Source organism: Gorilla gorilla, chromosome 9 (genome assembly GCF_029281585.2).
Source record: "Gorilla gorilla gorilla isolate KB3781 chromosome 9, NHGRI_mGorGor1-v2.1_pri, whole genome shotgun sequence".
Classification (NCBI taxonomy): domain Eukaryota; kingdom Metazoa; phylum Chordata; class Mammalia; order Primates; family Hominidae; genus Gorilla; species Gorilla gorilla.
In genome coordinates, this window is record NC_073233.2 from 35,252,055 (window position 1) to 35,270,832 (window position 18,778).

The 18,778-nt window shown below is 36.3% G+C and overlaps 1 long non-coding RNA gene across 1 annotated transcript in view; it reads left to right on the forward strand.

Moving 5' to 3' along the window:
* The first annotated feature begins 17,161 nt into the window (after window positions 1-17,161).
* The window catches only part of LOC129525472 (uncharacterized), a 171,503-nt gene continuing 169,886 nt past the window's right edge, over window positions 17,162-18,778 (forward strand). The window contains exon 1 of the long non-coding RNA XR_008669789.2: window positions 17,162-17,291. This is a non-coding gene — a long non-coding RNA (uncharacterized lncRNA). The remainder of the gene's footprint in view (window positions 17,292-18,778) is intronic.

Consider the following 18,778-nt stretch of genomic DNA (forward strand, 5'->3'; position numbering starts at 1 on the left):
GTGTAAATTAGTTCAACCATTGTGGAAGACAGTGTGGCAATTCCTCAAGAATCTGGAACTAGACATACCATTTGACCCATCAATCTCCTTACTGGATTTGCACCCAAAGGATTGTAAATCATGCTACTATAAAGACATGCACATGTATGTTTATTGTGGCACTATTCACAATAGCAAAGACTTGGAATCAACCCAAATGTCCATCAATAATAGACTGGATAAAGAAAATGTGTCACATATCCACCATGGAATACTATGCAGCCATAAAAAAGGATGAGTTCACATCCTTTGCAGGGACATGGATGAAGTTGGAAACCATCCTTTTCAGCAAAATATCACTAGGACAGACAATCAAACATTGCATGTTCTCACCGAAAAGTGGGAATTGAACAATGAGAACACATGGACACAGGGAGGGGAACATTACCCACTGGGGCCTGTGGGGGGTGGGAGGCTGGGGGATGGGTAGCGTTAGGAGAAATACCTAATGTAAATGATGAGTTGATGGGTGCAGCAAACCAACATGCTGCATGTATACCTAGGTAACAAACCTGCACATGTGCACATGTACCCTAGAACTTAAAGTATAATAATAAAAAAAGAGAAAAATAATAAATTTTATAACTGTATTTTAAATTAACACAAAACCCTTCTGGAATTTATTTATTTATTGGGATTATAGTTGAATATATAGATTTATTTTTGGAGAATTAGTTTCTTAACATTAAATATTTAAATCCATGAACACAGTGTATCCTTCTGTTTTTAGATCTTTGATTTCTCTTAGCACTGTTTTGTCATTTTTAGTATGCAAGTTTTACATGTTTTTTTAGATTTTCTCCTAAAAATTTTTTCTGAGGCTGTTATATGGTAATTTTATTTTTAATTTGAATTTCTTCATTGCCGGCATGGAAATACAACTGATGTTTGTTTCCTGAGAACTTGCTAAAAATCACTTATTAGTTCTAATAGCGTTTTGTAGATTGTTTTGGATTTTCTACTCAACAATCAGGTCTTTTGCAAATACATTCGTTTCTTCTTCTCCAGTCTGTACCTTTTTTTTTTTGTATTTATTTTTCTTGCCTTATTTTATTGACTAGGGCTTTCACTATGATGCTGAATAGAAATAATGAGACTACACATTTTTGCCTCATTCTTGATTTTAGCAAGAGTATTAAAGGCTTACCATTATACATGATATTAGCTATATATATCATATATTCACTTTATCAGGTTATATCATATATTCACTTTATCAGGTTGAGGATACTATATTCCTAGTATGCTAAGGATTTTTATAATTGATGGATGCTTAATTTTACCAAAAGCCTTTGTAAAAAATCTGCTGAGATAATTACATGATTTTCTTCTTTAGCCTGTTGATGATGGCAAATTATGTTTTCTGATTTTCAAATGTTAAACTTATTTTTCATTCCTGGAATAAACCTCACTTGGTCATGATATATTATTTTTTAATTGTTGCTGCATTCAATTTACTACAGTTTGAAAAAATTTTGCATTCATGTTCATGAGCATGTTGGTCTGTGGTTTATTTTTTGTTACATTTGTCTGATATTAGGGTATGCTGGCTTCATAAAAAGTTGGAAACTGTCACCTCCTCTTCTGTATTCTGGTAGAGTTTGTATAAAATTGATTTTTTTTTTCTAAATGTTTGGTATAGTCTTCACCAATGAAGCCATGTGTGCTTGGAGTTTTCAATGTTGGGAGGGTTTTTAGTTATACATTATTCAATAAATATAAAACTCTCAAGCTTATATATTTCTACCTGAGTAAGATTGGTAGTTCATGTCTTTCAAGATATTTGTAATTTCATCCAAGTTATAAAATTTATGTATGTGAAGTTGTTCATGATCTTCCTTGAAGTGCTGTTACTATTTCTAGGATCTGTAGTAATGTCCCTTTTGTCACACATGATATTGGTAATTTATGTCTTCTTTTTTTCTAGCATATAGATTTAATCATTTTATTGCTCTTTTCATAGAAAAAAACTTCTGATTTTATTTAATTTTTATGACTTTCTCTTACCAATGTCATTGGGTTTTTCTCTCATCTGTAGCATTTCCTTCTTTTTGCTTGCTTTGAGTTTGTCTTCTTGTTCTAGTTTCTTAAGAAGAACAATTGTATTATTGATATTACTGATATTGCCTTCTTATTTTCTAATATAAGCATGTAATGCTGTATGTTTCCCTCTAAGCCTTTTTTTACCTGAATTCCACAATGTTTGACATGTTATGATTTCTGGACAATATTTTCTAATTTTTCTTGTGAGTTCCTCTATAACCTGTGGTAACTTTTTTAATTTGGGGTTTAACTTGTCTTTTTGATTTCTAGTTTAATTCCATTTTTGGCATTTTGAATTTTTTACCTCTGTTGATGGTTTGTGTTAAGGCCCAGAATATGGTCTTTCTCAGCAAATATTTCTACACAACTCTGAGTGTGGAAGTTGAGTCTACCTAGTCAGCAACTGAGCTACTAGCTAGTTTTGAATGGTGGGTTTTTATTATTACCTTCAGTGCTCTACAAGTTTCCAGTTCTCTACTGGTAGGTTGCTTTTGCCTTGTTCTTATAGTGTGGGCTGCAGTACTATACCCCTCAGCTTTCTGTATACTTGAGCCATAGAGGGAATCTGTCTATACACCCTTGCTTCTGCTGAGTGAGAGACTGCTGCTTCTGGATTACTTAGTGCTGGACTTGTTGTGGGAGCTGGACTATATTCTGTCATTCTGGACCAGTCTCAGTCTGAGCAGGCTCCGTATATGTGAGTCTCAGGGGTGAGTCTTTCTCAACTTAGCTGTTCCTCTTCACTTTAACAACCAAACTCTCCCATGCATCATCACTTAGTCTTTGGCAGGAGTTTCCTGTTTTTCCTGCAGTAGCTTCAGTCTTCTGCTTGATATCAGTGCAGGATTCTGGGTGCAAGATAATTTACTCCTCCTTCCCCAGGGGTGGAGAATTATTTTTCTGCTATTGTTTCTCTAGTCATAGTGGATCTCTGTGTCCTGGGAATGACAGTTTTACTGCCCTTTCCCAAATAGTTTTAAACTTTTGCTTTGTAGAAGAGAAGGGTCCGTAGCATTGCAGAGGTTCATAATTGCCTGTTAATGGCTGCCAGTGAACTCCCACATGCCTGCAATGGTGCAGTGGGCTCTTTTCAGTCTTTTGCCCTGTTCTCAACTTTTCTTCTAAGAGCCCAGTGGAGGTCCATGGAAAAGATCTTGCAAGTGAATATAGACTTCCCTTATGTCTCCTGTCTCTGTTTATTCTAAATTAACATGTTAGCCCACCTTTGGCCTTTTATAATATATTACGTTGTAGATTGATATTTTTCTTACCTGCCTGTATAATAAGAAAAAAAAATGTTTCTCACCTCTTTCTCCAAGTTCTGCCAAAGGTGAAATGCTTCTTGTATTTTGTCTGTCTTTGGAAGGGCTTATTCTTTTTCTCTTTGGAATTCAAGTTATTTTGTTGCTTTGAAACCTCAGCTCTCTGATAGACTCAAGAAAAGTTGTGATTTTGTAGGCTTTTCAGGTTTTCTCATTGTTACGGTGTGGCTGTTGTTCTTTGGAGCTTTTTATATTTTAAGTGGAAGCATATGCTATAGTAATTCTGACTATAACTAGTAAATGCTTATTATTAAGCTGTTCATAAGTAATATTAAGACTCACTTTTCCCTAAAATAGTTTCGTTGGGTTTTTAAGATTGGAAAGAAAAAAGCCTCACATATCTATTTGTATATGTAATGTCCATAGGTGTAGGGGGTTCCTAAATTGGAATTGGAAAATATTAATAGTCCAGAAACAGCCCTTTCTTAAGGGCTCATGGAGAGGCTCCTTAAGAGAGGGCTGTTTCTGGACCAGTACCTGAATTTATTACAAAGACCTCAGTTATTTAAGTAAGGGATGAAGGTAGTTGTGGGAGAATTGTTGGATATGCACTGTGGATAATTTGGGAATCTGTAAAAGCTACCGTCATCTTGGCATCCTGGGGGTGCCTGGAGAAACCTTGTCCTAAAGATCCAGGCAGCTTTCTTGTAGGGCATCCTTAAGTTTCAGTTGAGGAGGGGAAAGTATATGATAAAGACCTTATTTGTATTAATTAGTAGAAGTCTAGGAAGAAGCAGGAAAAATATGGGGGCCACAAACAAGGCTCCAGTGATAGTAAGGACGATAAGTTCAGCCATAGTGACTTCACTGTACAACTACTTAAGAATTTTGGCATAGTCATTATCAATCAAATGCTTGTGGACACTAAGCACCTCTGTCAGCAGCACTGGTGACATCCAAAGAGGACACACAATTATTAAAACATCTGCATTTATAGATTCTGGCCTTCAGAAGAAGGCTTCAGAATCTGTTCTTCTGTCAAGCAATTGAAGACAAGCAGTACTAATAACTAATTCATGGGCATATTTAAGCATCACTGAGTATTTGGGCTAGGGAGTTCCCCGGAAAATGGTAAAACTAGTAAAATGGCTGGTCCCAGAGTCATTTTGATTGGTCATAAAATTTGTTTCTGTACTCAAACTAGTGAGATACAAAGCATGCTGGCATTTAACAAAGGATTTACACAAAGAATCCAACAACCACCCTGGACTGTGGTTACCTTCAAAACTCAGACCATGTTTTATTCATAAATGCATCCCAGTGTCTAATCCAATACCTGATATGAATCTTTTTTATTAAATGGATGAAGAATGATGATAAACTTGAGAATGTAATGTGTCACTTTGATAATATTACTCAGATATATTTATTGAATAGTTCCTAATAAAAACATTCTATAAGGAAGAATACTATATTTCTATCAATTGCCTTTGTGTTCATACAGGTAAAAATTTAAAAGTATATGGATTGTAACATTTCCAAAGATGGCTAAATAATAATGACTATGGTTTAGAATTTAAACAAATTTTCATACCTATTTATGGTCAATGGACTGTGGAGTATTTGTTTCAGGTCCAACAGCTCAGGAGACACTTAAGATTGTAGGATCTTATCAGATGTTTACTGTGGATTCATTTTGCTATGGAGGATCCACAGATATTCTTCACAAATGGGAGCCACAGTTTCTAGGATCAAAAGAAAAATGACTGTCTATAAAAAACAGTGCATTTCTGAATGCACGTTGTAAATAGTAACAAATATTTTTCTCACTTGGTTATATCTAGGGTAGAAAGTGAGGCTAACTCAATTAGGCATAGTCTAAGACAGAGGTTGGTAAATTACAACTTGCAGACCAACTCTATCACTCAGCCTATTTTTGTAAAGTTTTATTGGGAAATAGGTATGTCCATTTGTTTAGGTATGCTACAATAGAAAATTAAGTTGTAATAGAGACCATGTAGCTCACAATACCTAAGTTTTTGTTTTTTTTTTAACTATCTGGTCCTTCAAAGAAAAACTTCGCCCATTCCTGCTCTAAGACAAATCAACCATATTTATGTATGTGTTCTTTGTGTGTATGTGCATGTGTGTGTGCAGGATTTCTAGTGTTAGTGACAGGTGACAGCGTGCTGGCAGCCCTCGCAGCCCTCGCTCGTTCTGGGCACCTCCTTGGCCTTGGCGCCCAGTCTGGCCAAGCTTGAGGAGCCCTTCAGCCCGCCGCTGCACTGTGGGAGCCCCTTTCTGGGCTGGCTAAGGCTGGAGCTGGCTCCCTCAGCTTGCCGGGAGGTGTGGAGGGAGAGGCGCCGGTGGGAACCGGGGCTTAGCACCTGGGCCAGCAGCTGCTGGCGATTTCTCGCCAGGCCTTAGCTGCCTCCCCGCGGGTCAGGGCTTGGGACCTGCAGCCCGCCATGCCCGAGCCCCCTCTCCCCCTCCCCCCATGCCCCCGCAGTGGGCTCCTGCGTGACCCAAGCCTCCCCCACGAGCACTGCCCGCTGCTCCACGGCACCCAGTCCCATCGACTGCCCAAGGGCTGAGAAGTGCAGGCGCAGGGCGAGGGACTGACAGGCAGCTACACAGCTCCACCTGCGGCCCCAGTGCGGGATCCGGGGGTGAAGCCAGCTGGGCTCCTGAGTCTGCTGGGGATTTGGAGAATCTTCATGTCTAGCTAAGGGATTGTGAATGCACCAATCAGCACTCTGTATCTAGCTCAAGGTTTGTAAACACACCAATCAGCACCCTATGTCTAGCTCAGGGTTTGTGAATGCACCAATGGGCACTCTGTATCTAGTTAACATGGTGGGGACTTGGAGAACCTTTATGTCTAGCTCAGAGATTGTGAATGCACCAATCAGCACTCTGTATCTAGTTAATCTGGTGGGGACTTGGAGAATCTTTATATCTAGCTAAGGGATTGAGAATGCACCAATCGGCACTCTGTATCTAGCTCAAGGTTTGTAAATGCACCAATCAGCACTCTGTGTCTAACTCAGAGTTCGTAAATACACCAATCAACACTCTGTATCTAGCTAATCTAGTGGGGACATGGAGAACTTTTGTGTCTAGCTCAGGGATTGTAAACGCACCAATCAGCAGCCTGTCAAAATGGACCAATCAGCTCTCTGTAAAACAGACCATTGGGCTCTCTGTAAAATGGACCAATCAGCAGGATGTGGGTGGAGCCAGATAAGAGAATTAAAGCAGGCTGCCACAGCCAGCAGTGGCAACCTGCTGGGGTTCTCTTCCACAATGTGGAAGCTTTGTTCTTTTGCTGTTTGCAATAAATCTTGCTACTGCTCACTCTTTGGGTCCACACTGCCTTTATTAGCTGTAACACTCACCACGAAGGTCTGCAGCTTCACTCCTGAGCCAGCGAGACCACGAACCCACCAGAAGGAAGAAACTCCGAACATTAGAAGGAACAAACTCTGGACACACCACCTTTAAGAACTGTGACACTCACCGCGAGGGTCTGTGGCTTCATTCTTGAAGTCAGTGAGACCAAGAACCCACCGATTCCGGACACATTAGAACCTTAGTTTGAGTCTCATCACTCAATTTCTTACCACTGTGTTTTGCCATAGCCATCCATACTATAAACTTGAAGCTTTTAATGGTTCACCATTGTCCTCAGGATGCTTAACATAGCTTAGAAGAAACTTCATTATAGGCTCCTGCTGTCATTTGTCATTTGCTACTTTTCATATTTACTCTTTCCTCCAACCATGTTCAAATTTTATAAATTCCTAATTTTTTCTCAAAGCCTCTTTCTTCAGATCCTTATCTTTCTGCCTACTTACTGTCTTCTTTATTTGCCTTTTGTCTTTCATTACTTTTCAATGATCAGCCAAGCACCAGCCCCTCACCCTAAAAACTTGCACATCACTGCTCCCTCCCTGTACACACACACACACACAGACACACACACACACACACATAAAAACAGGCCAGTAAGTTAAGTTCCCCTTGTGCCTGAATTAATGATTATCTTTTTAATTTATTATCATAATTAGCTATTTATTGTCATTGTTTTTATTGATTTAAAAATATTCTGTAATTCTCCACTAGATTCTGTGTTTGGTCTATCAAAATAGGAGCCATATCCTGCTCAAGTTTTTATCTTCTAACCTAGAGTTCTGATATTGTATGCAGTCAACAAATGCTATTGTCCTAACAAATAAATGTATTAATAGCAGGATGTGAACTTTCTGAAGGGTAAGATGAAATTGGAAGCAAAGTTAGCAGCCTAGAGGTAAAGTGACCATCCATTCTAGTATACCTGGGTCAATTCTGGTTTATACCAATGGTCCTAATACAACTATTATCCTTGTTACCAAAGAAAAATGCCTTAGTTTGGATGTTAAACAACTTGATTATCCATATCTCAAGTTAATTTTTGTGTGTGATAGGAATGACTTTTGAAGAAAAGTTTGTTAATCATGGTCTGGGCCAATGGAGGACATTTTCTTCCCATATTGACTGAAAATTCTAAATTTGAAAGACCAGAGAAACATGAGTTGCATGTAGAAGTCAAAGGAGCTGTGTGCAGAGGAACATTGTGAGATTTGGGATAAGCAGTGCTGATCTAGAGTCAAACAGTCTCTGACATAGTCAATGGGAAGTAATGTTATCCCTGTTTTAGTGAAGGGTTAGGTAACTTTCAATTTTTGGTAAAGATAGAGGAAATAGAACTACTGAACAAGGGTTTTTGCACATTTGCCTGTGTTGAGAAGAGACATCATAGGCAGCAATTTGCAATTTTATGGAGAGCACCAGCAGTAGTCAAAGTGTCAAGTGCCCCTACTGCCTTGAGTACAGAGGTCATCTCCAGTGGTCTGGTATCATGGTTGCAATTTTTCTGGAGGAAAGGTAAGATAGTCACTGCATATGCCATGAAATAACTGAGACAGACTTTGCAGAGAGGGTTTGGGAATGTGGCACAGTGAATCTTATATAATAATATTTGAGTTAATTGATCTGCAAATTTGTGTCTGAATGTTAATATGACCTGTTACACACATGGTAATGGCATGAGACATGCAAGTGACATACTTAAAGAGAAAATCAGTGATTCTTAGCATCTCACAACAGATTCTGCCTCACAATGTGCTCTTTTAGAGAACTTTAACATGATTTTTAATTATTACCATGAATAAAAGTTCAAGATGTTATCATGCATCTGATCAAATATTAACAAATGTGCTTGGAGAGAGTGCATGTCTATCAGCAAAATAGAGGGAAAATGTCATTTGGAGCTAGCAGAGGAACTTAGTAGAAAACTACTAAGTTTTCTACTAAGAAAACTTATTTATAATAAAACTTATTATTACGAAAAGCGGTGGAGATTGCTCTAGGAGGCAGATTAAAGAGATGGTTTTTCACAACTACAGTTGACTGAAATGAAAATGGCTAGCTTTGTTCCTCTATGGCAAAGGCTCAGGACCTATCAATTTTGTCAGCACCTGAATACTATTTTGCTGGCGGACTTTAATTACATAGGCTAGACAGCTTGCAAGGGAAAAAAAGTCGAGAATCTCTATTCTGGGGTAAATTTCCTAAGCAGTGTGTGAGAGGTGTATGTAGAAATCCTGTTGACAAAATATTTTGTGCAAGTGCCTCCCACACACAGCTTTAAAATGTTACCCCTATGTGTTTTCCATTCCTGCTGCTATTCAAATAACAAATGTCTAAAATATTTTAATCTGTTTCTTTCTCTTCTTTGCCCCATGACTCCTCCAAGAAACATTAGCAACTATTGCATTCATCTCCTTATGTCATTTCATGTAATTTTAAAATGATTTTAAAATTAAATTGAGTCCTATTTTTCTAAGAAGTTATCTAGAAGGTGAGTTAAATAAAATGAACCATGAACACTTCACAGTAGTATAATATGCTTTTTAAGATGTTGAAATTCACATTTTCATTGAAAAAGTTATACACTTTTTAAAACCATATTCTGTATTATAAATATTTTCAAGAAGCACTGAAGAAACACATAGCTTGAGATTGTCAAGTGACTGCAATGCTTCTCCTGTAAGGATCTGAACATTTAAACGTTGCCATCCTTGTCAGTGACACCAACATTTTACTCTCTTCCCCCGTTAAGTGGACCATCATGTTAATCTGTGTATACTCTCACTTTCTGGAAGTTATCTGAAAACGGTTATCTGACAGCATGCTTTTTCTTAGTAGCAGCCCCTGAAAATGCAGTAACAGGGAAATTCAGGTCATTCATTGACTTACCATTCACCCAATAAACTTTTATTGAACACTTGTGGTGTACATATTAGAAGCATATGATATTGAGAAATGAGCATGTGAGTGGGAAGTAAATAGTCTATGGGTCCAGGAAAACTTGGCGTGGAATCCCACTTCTGCCCTTGCTTGCAGTGTGGCTTTGGGTGATATATTTAACCTGACTGCATTTCAGCTTCTTTGCATCTCATCTTTATATATGTGATTATAAAGATTAGAAATACCATATAGATAGATCCTAAGATATGAGAGATGCTCATCTTAGGAAACTACTTTCTTCTTTTTCTTTGTGGAAAGAGCTAGAATAAATTTTAGGAAAAAAAAGGGAATGGCATAGTAAGAAGTGCAGTCTTGTATTAAGAAGTATCTGGATTTCAATTCACATTCTAGCACTTTGGGGTCCAGTGGAGTGTCAAAATACCTAGTGCTAACTTAGTAGTACAGAGAAAAAGGTAGGTTTTTAAAATTTGATCTATAATCAGTCAAATTCCTCTGATAAGGGAGTCAGTGTTATATATCCAACACAATTAAGCTATAAAGCTCAGACAGGTGCAATAATTTAAATGGTGTCATTAGATCAGTGGTTCTCAAATTGTAATGCACATTAGAATCACTGGAAGTGTTTTAAAAATACAGATTGCTGAATGCCACCTCCATATGTTCTGCTTCAGTAGGTCTAGGGGCTGAGAACTTGCATTTTAAACAAATTAATCAGGTGATGCTGATGATGCTGGTTGGGATACCACATTTTGAAGACTTCTGTTTTAGGTGATGCTCAGTCTGCAACGAAAATTTCTCTTTGTCTTTTATTTCCTCTTACCTTTCAACTCTCTGGACAACCAATTTATTTTAATAAAATTTTTTATCTACCGTTGACAAGAATATAAGCATATTTGCATAATTCTGAATATGTGTGTTAACATTTACTTGTTGCTATAGGTATCACGTATGTCAACATAGTTAAGATAGGCTCTGATAAAAACATAAAGATGGGCTGAGTGCAGTGGCTCACACCTGTAATTCCAGCACTTTGGGAGGCTGAGGTGGATGGATCACTTGAGGCCAGGAGATCTAGACCAGCCTGGCCAACATGGTGAAATGCAGTCTCTATAAAAAAATGCAAAAATTAGACAGGTGTGATGGCGCATGTCTGTAGTCCCAGCTACTTGGGAGGCTGAGGCACAAGAATTGCTTGAACCCGGGAGGTTGAGGTTGCAGTGAGCTGAGATTGTACCATTGAACTCCAGCCTGGGGAACACAGTGAGACTCTGTCTCAAAAAACAACAACAACCAAACAAAAACCTTAAAGATTGCATTCAAAGAACTTGGGTTATTTAGAACATTAAAATATTTATAACTCTTGTGACTTGACATTATTATAATTCATATTTTTTGCCCTTCGAGTAATATTATGGACTCACAGCACTTCAAAGGTTTAACTCTGCCCAATGAACTCTAACAATTATCTTTGTTTTTATTTTTTTAGTTAGGACCATAGTCCTCTTTAGCATGATTTCAGCTATCTTTGAAAGCAGTCTGGCAGTCTAGCATCAAGTTATTCCAGGCACAACTTGATTTTCCGTGTCCAAAACATGGATCCTAACTATTCACATTATTCGCTGTTAGTGAATAATAGTATTAGAAGTATACATTCTGTATTCTAGGAGTATATATGAGATTAGCTAATGGAGCTGGGAACATTTATTAAAACTCATGAATTCCTATTAATATATCTAATTTATTAAATTACTTTAACTTTAAAGTCATTTCTTCTATTTTAAAAATGTGATGATTTTTGCTTTTTAAATATACCATCTCTTTCACAACTTTTAATCAATTTTGTATGCTATGCTGTATTATATTATTGCAAATAATATTGCTAATTTAGAATATTACCATTTTTCATTCAATCTAAGATGCTACATATTGCATCATTAAGAAAAACACAATGCTTTTTGAATATCCATATTCAAAAACTGAATAGTGACTTTTACCTCATACCATACACAAACATCAGTTTAGGTATGTTGTAGACCAAACTATGAAAGGTAAAACAATAGGCTTCCAGAAGATAACCTTCATATTTTAAAGCAGAAAAAATATTTATTAGGCAGAACATAAAAGCTTTAACCATAAAAGAACATTAATAAACTAGACTACCTCAAAAATAGGATCACCATTAAGAAAGTGAAAAGATAGTCCACAGAGTAGGAGAAATTATCTATATTACATATTACTGAAAAGCATTTTTATCCAGAATGTGCAATGACTTCTCCAAATCAACAAGGAAAAAGACACAGTTCAATTTTAAAATTTATACATGGTCAAAAGGCTTCAACAATCACTTCATCAAGGAGGATATCTGAATTGCCACCAATATACATATAAAATAGTTTGACTCATTCATAATCAGGGAAATGCAACAGTAAGCCATAGTGAAAATGTACTTCATACCAATAAGAATGGCTAAAATAACATTTGCCGAAATAGCCAATATTGTTGTATGTGTAGAGCTGCTGGAATTTTCATGGGTGCCTGATTTGTACAAGCACTTTGTAAAAGTGTTTGGTAATACTGTTAAACATATGCACAGCCTGTGACCTAGTAATTCTACTCCTATGTATAAGCCCAACAGAAACTTGTGCATATGTGCACCAAAAGCCATAATGAGAATGTTTATATAAGTATTATTCTTAATTTCTAAGGTCTGGAAAGAGTCCAGTATCAACTAAAAGTAAATTGAGTAAATAAATTGTGATATATTTATACTATGAAATATCAAACAACAGGGAAAATTAATGAATTACTGCTACATAAAGCAACCCAGATGAATTTAATAAATGTATTTTTTTCCTAAAGACTCCAGATACAAAAGAATATATACTGCGTGACATTATTTATATAAATTTAAGAAAACAGAAAAACCGAATCTGGTGGCGAAAGTTAAATTACTTTTAGGGAAGGAAAAGTGTATTGACTAGGAGGGGGCACAAGGCGGCACTCTGGGTTTCTGCAGATATTCTATTTCTTGACTTGGTTGCAAGTCTGTGTTCACTATTTATAATAGCTCATCAAGCTGTGTCCTTTATTTTATGCACCTTTGGTTTATACTTCAACGAAAACTTTTTTTATCGAAAAACTGTATGCAAAAAGTTATATGGGAACAGCATAGAATAAAAATGGCTGTATCTGACTTGGGACATCACAGAAAGCATCTCAGAGAGAAGACTAGAAGTCAGACTGTATCATTGATACATTCAAAGGCAAGTGAAGAAATCCTTCTTTAGTGGGTTAAAGAAGTAAGTGCTTTATGTTTGTCATAACAAAAACAACTCAGAAATGTACATATCACAACAACATCATCAAGAATTCTGGCTAACTCAGCTCTTGCTGTCCTTAAGGTGTGGTTTTTGTCCTTCTGGCTGAAAGGTGGTTGTTGCTTCTGTGAGGATTTAGCCAAAGTTATAGGAATAGAGAAGGAAAGAGGAAAGAGTTGCCCAGCAATCTTATCCTATGCTTTATTGACTATAGCTGTGTCACCCCTAGGTTTAGGGAAACCTGGGATGACAAAATAGAGGGAGGCAAGGAAAAGTGGTTTGAAATGCGTGTTGAGTGAGCCAACATGTGTGACTTGCCATAGGCGTGAAAGGTTTATCTGCCAAATATGCTTTGGGAGGGTACCAGAATGAAAAGGGAAAAAGTGTATGTAAGTGTAGGTTTTTGCCACCATATGCTTTCTCTAGCCTAAATAAGGTCACGTTTCCAGAAACTTTCCCTTTCTCTTCTTATATAGGAGGATTTAAGGAACACTGACTATACTTTATGTTACGGCAGTCCTCAAGGAATGAAGGACCATGAAGACTTTCACTGCTTAGGTATTTAATTAGGAAGCAGAAAGCAGAGTATCTGGGCTTGCATAATAACAAGTCCAATTATTTTCCTCTTGGTTGTTCTTCTTTGGCATAGGTGAGATGATGGGAAAAATGTTTAATTTCAGGCATCAATTTTCCAAAGCATTCAGTAGATCGGCATGCAAACTTAAAATTTCCTTAAGAAAGCAAGAAAAGGCCGGGCGTGGTAGCTCACGCCTGTAATCCCAGCACGTTGGGAGGCCGAGGCAGGCGGATCACGAGGTCAGGAGATCGAGACCATCCTGGCTAACACGGTGAAACCCCGTCTCTACTAAAAATATAAAAAGTAGCCGGGCGTGGTGGCAGGCACCTGTAGCCCCAGCTACTCCGGAGGTTGAGGCTGGAGAATGGCGTGAACCCGGGAGGCGGAGCTTGCAGTGAGCCAAGATTGTGCCATTGCACTCCAGCCTGGGCGACAGAGCTAGACTCTGTCTCAAAAAAAAAAAAAAAAAAAAAGTTAAAAATTAAAGAAAATTTTAAAAAAAAGCAAGAAAAGAAGAAAAATATGTCAGTAACTTTAGAAAAAACAAAATTATCTTTTAGTCCGTTCACATTCAGTACAACAGAATGAAGAATCTGTCAATTCTTGAATTAGTGGGAATTGGTCAATCATTTATGCAACAAATAATTGTGCACCCATTATTATGATGATTCTGGAATTAGCCAAGTTGCACATTTAGTAAATGCTTAAATTTAAATCGAGCCTTTTTTGACTGTAGATCCAATGGTCTTTCTATTCTGTGAGTTGTTTGGAATGATCTTGATTGCTATAATGATCCTAATAGTTTATGCATCTACCCATCTGCCCAACTGTCCAACTAAGTGTCCAGTTAATACTAACAATGCACAAAAATGATATATTTGATATAATTTCACATTATTTTATATCAGCCTCAGTCATTGTCAGTAGAGTCTAAGATATTAACTATTAACTAATTGTAAAAGGAAAAAATTCTCATGCAGACAATTTTCTGATTTTTCCCTGGGGGTGGGAGCTCACTGGGTTAAAGAATTTAGGTGTAATTTCTAGCTCAAAGTTCTACCAACATAGGTGTGGGGGCCTGTATATAACTGGTGCAATCTGATATTTTTAAACACCGTTTTAGAAAAAATTAAGAAAACCTTTAAACATTACATTCTTATGGTAAAAAAAAAAAAAAACAACAAAAGGAAAGAAGAAAGTTTCCAGAAATGCCATACACACATCACTTACTTTTCCAGGCTTAACTAGTCCCAAAATGTTTCTTAATCAGGATTGGTATGAGCAACATGTAAGAAATGATGTTGTTCAGGGAGGTAGAACTTCCATTTAGCTTCATATATTGAATTACTTTTCTTGGCATTCTTGTTTTGGAGACTTTTTGGAGGACTTGTTTGGGACTTTTTAACTTTTCCTAAATTCACAGTTAAGGCAAAACTGTTTCAACTGCCACTAAAAACATAACCTTAAACAAAATAAAGTACTATTCAGAATATACTTAAAATAGAATTATTTTGTTCTAAAATGTTAGTAATTTTATGGCAGTGACTCAAAGCAAAATTAGGCAAAGAGCTCATTGGTGGGTCTCTTTGCTTGGATGAACCTGAGGCAGCATATGCATCACCCATGAACATGGGGAACATTGAGACTGAGTTGTAGTTTTGCCTGTATAATGTACAGAATATGTTTATTCTTTTACTGATCTTGAGCAACTGAGAAACACTTAATGACTACACTTAGCATGTTAAATGGGGTGAGCTTTTTCTTCCTTATCTTTTAAAGTTAGAGAAAAAAAATATGGCTTACCTTTCAATCATGGAATATGAGTCCATACGCATGAAAGGGAAGCAAAGACACAGAGTTTCCTGTGGCTCTTTCAACTATAACCTACCTTAAAAATAAATATAATTATTTGTCTGGAAAAGTAAAACTAATTTGTACACATTTTACTGTGTGTCAGTGATCCATTGCAGAGAATGGAAAATCCCTTCTAATGGCTCATGAAACTTGTCACAGGTAGGTGGTATTTGATGACTCACAAAAGAGGAACTGTGGTGCAGATTAATTATTTTTTTGGCTATAAAATGATACTGTTTATATTACGCTAATAATGGGAAAGTTAATAAATAATTCAAGTCATTAAAACTAAAATTTCTGATGCTGTTAATCCAAGAATATTTTGAAAGCACAAACATTTATGGTAATGTACCATAATTATTAATATTCATGTCCTTAATATAATCTACCATTAATTGCTAATATTCTTCAGAAAATCTATTCTTTATCAAGCAGTAAATAATTGGTTTCATTGTTTCACTCAGTAAGGGAATAATCTCAACATTGACACTTAATACTAGAGTTTCCATCCTACACATAAGTATCATACCATAAAATAGTTTTAAAATATGCCATTAACCAGGCCTAGTGTGGGCGAGGGTGTTGGAAAATGGGCATCTTCATATATTGCTTGTGGGAGTAAACCAGTACAACATTCCCAGAAAGAAACACATATCAAAAGATGACATACTCTTTGAACCAAAATCTAATTCTAGAAATCTTACCCAAGGAATTAATCAGACAAATAAGCATATTCATTGCAATATCATTTTTAATAGAATAAATAAAATAATTAAAATTTCTTACAAGATGATTTTAAATATGTTAATACTAATCTGTACCACAAATTTTCGTAATTTAAGTTTCACAAATTTATGTTGTTGATATAGAAAATGTTCATATTATGCTGCTAAGAGGGAAAATGAGGTTACAGAAAACTATGTGGTATATATAACTCTACTTTTGTAGAAATAAGTATATTTATTTATAGTCAGACATATATGATATGTAAATATACAGTCATAGAGAAATTAGCCAGTTATAATTGCATTCGATATATTAGAGGCAAATGAATAGAAAAGAAAAAAACTATTATGATGTTAAAATAGTCATCCCTCTTATAAGGAATTATTTAAAAAATTATCTTCCTTTTGCTGTTCTCTGTCTTTATCTTTTTTCTAAAATAAATTCAAATGCTCGTTTGTATAGTGAGAATTAAAATTAATAAAATATTTGCTAGTCATTGATTTCTTTCTCTACTCTCCCTCTGGGATGGCTCTGTCTTCTCGATAGATTGTGAGGGCAGAAAGAGCAATCAAAGCAGCAGACTGCCCAGATCCCACCTGCCCTTTTCTACCAAGCATAAGGAACCATCAGGCCTATGAAGATTTCTAACTATCTGTTCTTCCCCATTCATACATGCATAAAATCAATTTTTGACTAAGGGGAGTAGGAAGACAATTGGACCTCTTATTAGCAGCTCCCTAATTTCTCTCTGATTTTCCTCCTTCGTCGACTGGTTGAGTTGTCTTTCCTTCTTGGTTTGAAAGCTGTTCTTTCACTTTGATACATCTTTATCCATTCAAAGTATAGGCATTCAAGGTTTGAACCTGGGGCATTAGCAAGCCAGATTCTTCACCTGTAAGTTTAGGATGTCGTGAGAAATTTCTGCTTCTTCCCACTTTCTCACCCTTTTGGGTAATATTAGAAGAGACTGACCAGGCCCAAGGTTTTGATGGCTCCACCCACAAAGTATTTGAGAGAATCTCGCAAGTGATTGGGCAAAGCATTGTAAGATTTTTCCCCCATTTTGGACGTTATACCTGTCCAGTCTACAGAATATCACAGGCTCTACTTTTGTGTCAATTTAAAATGAGGATACAGAAAATGAAGGCAAAGGGAAACTGTGTAAGTCAGTGGTTAATAACATGAGCTGTTGTGTTAGACTTACCTGGGTTTGAATTCTAACTCTTTCATTTACCAGTGAGGAATGTTGAGGCAACTCATTTAAGCTCCCTGAACCTCAGTTTTCCATGTGTAATATTGGTATATCTATTCTATTATTAATATGAAGATAAAATCGATGGTATATATAAATAAATTAGAGTAAAATTTGATATATAGCAAGAGCACATGTGCTAGCTTATGATGGCAATGATCATCTATGTTTATTTCATTATGGTTATCAGATGGAGTCCCTCTGAGGAAAGAGGGAAGGCAGAGAAGTTGGGTTAGAAAATGCAACAGCAGCTACTACTGTTATTCATATATTTGTGTAATTATAGTAGCTGTTTCATATTTCCATGTGTAGTATTTATCATCTACAGTTTATAAATCTGGTTATACTACATTTATAAGTTCAGTTTCTAGTTCAAGGGTGAAACAAAACAAAATAAAATAAGAAAGACACCCAACACAGGTTTCTATATAAAGGGTTAGGCTGCTTGTTACAAACTGGGGCAACTGCATCTGAATTCAGTTTCCTTCTGGTTTTTGTTGGTATCTTTTTAATAGATCTTTCTTTCCACTTTCTCTACTTTTATCTCCTAAGATGAGACTTTATGGCTAAGAGCGCCATATTTTATTTAATTTAGGTGATAAATAGGAATCCAACATTAGCCTATATTTTCTTATCTTGGTCCAAAGGTTTCATTCCTAAAGTTGGGTTTATCTTTTCCTTACATGTTCATTTCTTAGCTCTTTTTTTGTATTTGGTATCATTCTTTTTTCATTTTCCCTGTGCTAGAATCTTCTCTCTTTTTGAGAGATCTTGACATTAGTAGCTGTGTGATTTAGGCCAGGATGCTGCAGGGTACACAGTCTGTTGTTGTTATTCACTGTTAGGGGTTCCTAAAATATCTCTGAAAATTCCCCAAAGAAAATATAATCTATATACGTGAGAGATAAATTTCTGTAACATAATTGAATATAGTCTTCTGTATCATTAAGAATTGAAACTATTTGTGCCTTTTATTTTATATAGTAAAAGATATATAGATTTCAATAATTTTGTATGCATTTATTGAATTTTAAAATACATTTTATTGCAAATATTTATACCTCTGTGTTTTGTTTCATGTTGGTGAAAAATAGGCAAAGATAAACACAGATTTAATATGATTTATTTTTCCCAGAGGACTTGGCTCTAGCAGTTACAAAATAAGACAGTTTAATTTATACGGTTTTTATATATTTCACTGACCATTCCAATCTTTTGTTTTCCTGCAAAATGAAGCCATTTAACAGATACTCACTATAGTAGTTTCCTGCCTTAACAAGTCGTCACAAACTGGGTGGTTCAGAACAACAGAAATCTATTCTCTCCAGTTCTGGAAATTAAACATCTGAAATCCAAATAGCACAGGGCCGTTCTCCTTCTGAAGGCTCTAGGCAAG